Raw genomic sequence first — 6,719 nt, forward strand, 5'->3', positions numbered from 1 at the left:
TCGAGAACGTTTCAACTGTCAAATTTTCAAATTCATCTTTCGTGAGAAAGTTTCAACTATTAAATTCTCAAATTTATCTTTCGTGAAAAAGTTTTAACTGTTAAATTCTCAAATTCATCTTTCGTGAAAAAGTTTCTATTCTCAAATTTTCAAATCTATTTTTCGTGAGAAAGTTACAATTGTCAAATTTTCGAATCTATCTTTCGTGAAAAAGTTTCAATTGTCAAATTCTCAAATGCATCTTTCGTGAGAAAGTTTTAACTTTCAAATTTTCAAATTCGTCTTTTGTGAAAAAGTTTCAACTGGCAAATTTTCAAATTCATGTTTCGTGAGAAAGTTTCAACTGTCAAATTTTCAAATTCATCCTTCGTGAGATTTCGTGAAAAAGTTTTAACTGTTAAATTCTCAAATTCATCTTTAGTGAAAAAGTTTCAATTGTCAAATTTTCAAATCTATCTTTCGTGAAAGAGTTTGAATTGTCAAATTCTCAAATGCATCTTTCGTGACAAAGTTTTAACTTTCAAATTTTCAAATTCATCTTTTGTGAAAAAGTTTCAATACTCAAATTTTCAAATCTATTTTTCGTTAGAAACTTTCAATTGTCAAATTTTCAAATCTATCTTTCGTGAACAAGTTTCAATTGTCAAATTCTCAAATGCATCTTTCGTGAGAAGGTTTTAACTTTCAAATTTTCACATTCATCTTTGGTGAAAAAGTTTCAATACTCAAATTTTCAAATCTATTTTTCGTGAGAAAGTTATAACTGTCAAATTTTCAAATTCATCTTTTGTGAAAAAGTTTCAATGCTCAAATTTTCAAATCTATTTTTCGTGAGAAAGTTACAATGGTCAAATTTTCGAATCTATCTTTCGTGAAAAAGTTTCAATTGTCAAGTTTTCAAATTCATCTTTTGTGAAAAAGTTCCAACTGTCAAATTTCCAAATTCATGTTTCGTGAGAAAGTTTCAACTGTCAAATTTTTAAATTCATCTTTCGAGAGAAAGTTTCAATTGTCAAATTCTCAAATTTATCTTTCGTGAAAAAGTTTTAACTGTTAAATTCTCAAATTCATCTTTTTTGAAAAAGTTTCAATTCTTAAATTTACAAATCTATTTTTCGGGAGAAAGTTTCAATTGCCAAATTTTCAAATCTATCTTTCGTGAAAAAGTTTCAATTGTCAAATTCTCAAATGCATCTTTCGTGAGAAAGTTTTAACTTTCAAATTTTCAAATTCGTCTTTTGTGAAAAAGTTTAAACTGGCAAATTTTCAAATTCATGTTTCGTGAGAAAGTTTCAACTGTCAAATTTTTAAATTCATCTTTCGTGAGAAAGTTTCAATTGTCAAATTTTCAAATTCATCCTTCGTGAGAAAGTTTCAATTGGCAAATTCTCAAATTTATCTTTCGTGAAAAAGTTTTAACTGTTAAATTCACAAATTCATCTTTCGTGAAAAAGTTTCAATTCTCAAATTTTCAAATCTATTTTTCGTGAGAAAGTTTCAATTGTCAAATTCTCAAATGCATCTTTCGTGAGAAAGTTTTAACTTTCAAATTTCAAAATTCATCTTTTGTGTCAAAGTTTCAATACTCAAATATTCAAATCTATTTTTCGTGAGAACGTTTCAACTGTCAAATTTTCAAATTCATCTTTCGTGAGAAAGTTTCAACTATTAAATTCTCAAATTTATCTTTCGTGAAAAAGTTTTAATTGTTAATTTCTCAAATTCATCTTTCGTGCGAAAGTTTCAATTGTCAAATTCTCAAATGCATCTTTTGTGAGAAAGTTTTAACTGTCAAATTTTCAAATTCATCTTTTGTTAAAAAGTTTCAACCGTCAAATTTTCAAATTCATGTTTCGTGAGAAAGTTTCAACTGTCAAATTTTCAAATTCATCCTTCGTGAGATTTCGTGAAAAAGTTTTAACTGTTAAATTCTCAAATTCATCTTCAGTGAAAAAGTTTCAATTTTCAAATTTTCAAATCTATTTTTCGTGAGAAAGTTTCAATTGTCAAATTCTCAAATGCATCTTTCGTGAGAAAGTTTTAACTTTCCAATTTTCAAATTCATCTTTTGTGAAAAAGTTTCAATACTCAAATTTTCAAATCTATTTTTCGTTAGAAACTTTCAATAGTCAAATTTTCAAATCTATCTTTCGTGAAAAATTTTCAATTGTCAAATTCTCAAATGCATCTTTCATGAGAAGGTTTTAACTTTCAAATTTTCACATTCATCTTTTGTGAAAAAGTTTCAATACTCAAATTTTCAAATCTATTTTTCGTGAGAAAGTTACAATTGTCAAATTTTCGAATCTATCTTTCGTGAAAAAGTTTCAATTGTCAAGTTCTCAAATTCATCTTTTGTGAAAAAGTTTCAATACTCAAATTTTCAAATCTATTTTTGGTGAGAAAGTTACAATTGTCAAATTTTCGAATCTATCTTTCGTGAAAAAGTTTCAATTGTCAAGTTCTCAAATTCATCTTTTGTGAAAAAGTTCCAACTGTCAAATTTCCAAATTCATCTTTCGTGAGAAAGTTTCAATTGTCAAATTCTCAAATTTATCTTTCGTGAGAAAGTTTCAAATGTCAAATTCTCAAATTCATCTTTCGTGAGAAAGTTTTACCTGCTAAATTCTCAAATTCATATTTCGTGAAAAAGTTTTAACTGTTAAATTCTCAAATGCATCTTTCGTGAGAAAGTTTTTACTTTCAAATTTTCAAATTCATCTTTTGTGAAAAAGTTTCAATACTCAAATATTCAAATCTATTTTTCTCGAGAACGTTTCAACTGTCAAATTTTCAAATTCATCTTTCGTGAGAAAGTTTCATCTATTAAATTCTCAAATTTATCTTTCCTGAAAAAGTTTTAACTGTTAAATTCTCAAATTCATCTTTAGTGAAAAAGTTTCAATTCTCAAATTTTCAAATCTATTTTTCGTGAGAAAGTTTCAATTGTCAAATTCTCAAATGCATCTTTCGTGAGAAAGTTTTAACTTTCCAATTTTCAAATTCATCTTTTGTGAAAAAGTTCCAACTGTCAAATTTTCAAATTCATGTTTCGTGAGAAAATTTCAACCGTCAAATTTTTAAATTCATCGTTCGAGAGAAAGTTTCAATTGTCAAATTCTCAAATTTATCTTTCGTGAAAAAGTTTTAACTGTTAAATTCTCAAATTCATCTTTTTTGAAAAAGTTTCAATTCTTAAATTTACAAATCTATTTTTCGGGAGAAAGTTTCAATTGCCAAATTTTCAAATCTATCTTTCGTGAAAAAGTTTCAATTGTCAAATTCTCAAATGCATCTTTCGTGAGAAAGTTTTAACTTTCAAATTTTCAAATTCGTCTTTTGTGAAAAAGTTTCTCCTGGCAAATTTTCAAATTCATGTTTCGTGAGAAAGTTTCAACTGTCAAATTTTCAAATTCATCCTTCGTGAGATTTCGTGAAAAAGTTTTAACTGTTAAATTCTCAAATTCATCTTTAGTGAAAAAGTTTCAATTCTCAAATTTTCAAATCTATTTTTCGTGAGAAAGTTTCAATTGTCAAATTCTCAAATGCATCTTTCGTGAGAAAGTTTTAACTTTCCAATTTTCAAATTCATCTTTTGTGAAAAAGTTTCAATACTCAAATTTTCAAATCTATTTTTCGTTAGAAACTTTCAATTGTCAAATTTTCAAATCTATCTTTCGTGAACAAGTTTCAATTGTCAAATTCTCAAATGCATCTTTCGTGAGAAGGTTTTAACTTTCAAATTTTCACATTCATCTTTTGTGAAAAAGTTTCAATACTCAAATTTTCAAATCTATTTTTCGTGAGAAAGTTACAATTGTCAAATTTTCGGATCTATCTTTCGTGAAAAAGTTTCAATTGTCAAGTTCTCAAATTCATCTTTTGTGAAAAAGTTCCAACTGTCAAATTTTCCAATTCATGTTTCGTGAGAAAATTTCAAATGTCAAATTTTTAAATTCATCTTTCGAGAGAAAGTTTCAATTGTCAAATTCTCAAATTTATCTTTCGTGAAAAAGTTTTAACTGTTAAATTCTCAAATTCATCTTTTTTGAAAAAGCTTCATTTCTTAAATTTACAAATCTATTTTTCGGGAGAAAGTTTCAATTGCCAAATTTTCAAATCTATCTTTCGTGAAAAAGTTTCAATTGTCAAATTCTCAAATGCATCTTTCGTGAGAAAGTTTTAACCTTCAAATTTTCAAATTCGTCTTTTGTGAAAAAGTTTTAACTGTTAAATTCTCAAATTCATCTTTCGTGAGAAAGTTTCAACTATTAAATTCTCAAATTTATCTTTCGTGAAAAAGTTTTAACTGTTAAATTCTCAAATTCATCTTTCGTGAAAAAGTTTTAATTCTCAAATTTTCAAATCTATTTTTCGTGAGAAAGTTACAATTGTCAAATTTTCGAATCTATCTTTCGTGAAAAAGTTTCAATTGTCAAATTCTCAAATGCATCTTTCGTGAGAAAGTTTTAACTTTCAAATTTTCAAATTCGTCTTTTGTGAAAAAGTTTCAACTGGCAAATTTTCAAATTCATGTTTCGTGAGAAAGTTTCAACTGTCAAATTTTCAAATTCATCCTTCGTGAGATTTCGTGAAAAAGTTTTAACTGTTAAATTCTCAAATTCATCTTCAGTGAAAAAGTTTCAATTCTCAAATTTTCAAATCTATTTTTCGTGAGAAAGTTTCAATTGTCAAATTCTCAAATGCATCTTTCGTGAGAAAGTTTTAACTTTTCAATTTTCAAATTCATCTTTTGTGAAAAAGTTTCAATACTCAAATTTTCAAATCTATTTTTCGTAAGAAACTTTCAATTGTCAAATTTTCAAATCTATCTTTCGTGAAAAATTTTCAATTGTCAAATTCTCAAATGCATCTTTCGTGAGAAGGTTTTAACTTTCCAATTTTCAAATTCATCTTTTGTGAAAAAGTTTCAATACTCAAATTTTCAAATCTATTTTTCGTTAGAAACTTTCAATTGTCAAATTTTCGAATCTATCTTTCGTGAAAAAGTTTCAATTGTCAAGTTCTCAAATTCATCTTTTGTGAAAAAGTTTCAATACTCAAATTTTCAAATCTATTTTTGGTGAGAAAGTTACAATTGTCAAATTTTCGAATCTATCTTTCGTGAAAAAGTTTCAATTGTCAAGTTCTCAAATTCATCTTTTGTGAAAAAGTTCCAACTGTCAAATTTCCAAATTCATCTTTCGTGAGAAAGTTTCAATTGTCAAATTCTCAAATTTATCTTTCGTGAGAAAGTTTCAAATGTCAAATTCTCAAATTCGTCTTTCGTGAGAAAGTTTTACCTGCTAAATTCTCAAATTCATATTTCGTGAAAAAGTTTTAACTGATAAATTCTCAAATGCATCTTTCGTGAGAAAGTTTTTACTTTCAAATTTTCAAATTCATCTTTTGTGAAAAAGTTTCAATACTCAAATATTCAAATCTATTTTTCTCGAGAACGTTTCAACTGTCAAATTTTCAAATTCATCTTTCGTGAAAAAGTTTCTATTCTCAAATTTTCAAATCTATTTTTCGTAAGAAAGTTACAATTGTCAAATTTTCGAATCTAACTTTCGTGAAAAAGTTTCAATTGTCAAATTCTCAAATGCATCTTTCGTGAGAAAGTTTTAACTTTCAAATTTTCAAATTCGTCTTTTGTGAAAAAGTTTCAACTGGCAAATTTTCAAATTCATGTTTCGTGAGAAAGTTTCAACTGTCAAATTTTCAAATTCATCGTTCGTGAGATTTCGTGAAAAAGTTTTAACTGTTAAATTCTCAAATTCATCTTTAGTGAAAAAGTTTCAATTCTCAAATTTTCAAATCTATTTTTCGTGAGAAAGTTTCAATTGTCAAATTCTCAAATGCATCTTTCGTGACAAAGTTTTAACTTTCAAATTTTCAAATTCATCTTTTGTGAAAAAGTTTCATTACTCAAATTTTCAAATCTATTTTTCGTTAGAAACTTTCAATTGTCAAATTTTCAAATCTATCTTTCGTGAACAAGTTTCAATTGTCAAATTCTCAAATGCATCTTTCGTGAGAAGGTTTTAACTTTCAAATTTTCACATTCATCTTTTGTGAAAAAGTTTCAATACTCAAATTTTCAAATCTATTTTTCGTGAGAAAGTTTTAACTGTCAAATTTTCAAATTCATCTTTTGTTAAAAAGTTTCAACTGTCAAATTTTCAAATTCATGTTTCGTTAGAAAGTTTCAACTGTCAAATTTTTTAATTCATCTTTCGTGAGAAAGTTTTAACTTTCCAATTTTCAAATTCATCTTTTGTGAAAAAGTTTCAATACTCAAATTTTCAAATCTATTTTTCGTTAGAAACTTTCAATAGTCAAATTTTCAAATCTATCTTTCGTGAAAAATTTTCAATTGTCAAATTCTCAAATGCATCTTTCGTGAGAAGGTTTTAACTTTCAAATTTTCACATTCATCTTTTGTGAAAAAGTTTCAATACTCAAATTTTCAAATCTATTTTTCGTGAGAAAGTTACAATTGTCAAATTTTCGAATCTATCTTTCGTGAAAAAGTTTCAATTGTCAAGTTCTCAAATTCATCTTTTGTGAAAAAGTTTCAATACTCAAATTTTCAAATCTATTTTTGGTGAGAAAGTTACAATTGTCAAATTTTCGAATCTATCTTTCGTGAAAAAGTTTCAATTGTCAAGTTCTCAAATTCATCTTTTGTGAAAAAGTTCCAACTGTCAAATTTC

Source organism: Venturia canescens, unplaced genomic scaffold (assembly GCF_019457755.1).
Source record: "Venturia canescens isolate UGA unplaced genomic scaffold, ASM1945775v1 PGA_scaffold_9__1_contigs__length_808678, whole genome shotgun sequence".
NCBI classification, from domain to species: Eukaryota; Metazoa; Arthropoda; class Insecta; order Hymenoptera; family Ichneumonidae; genus Venturia; species Venturia canescens.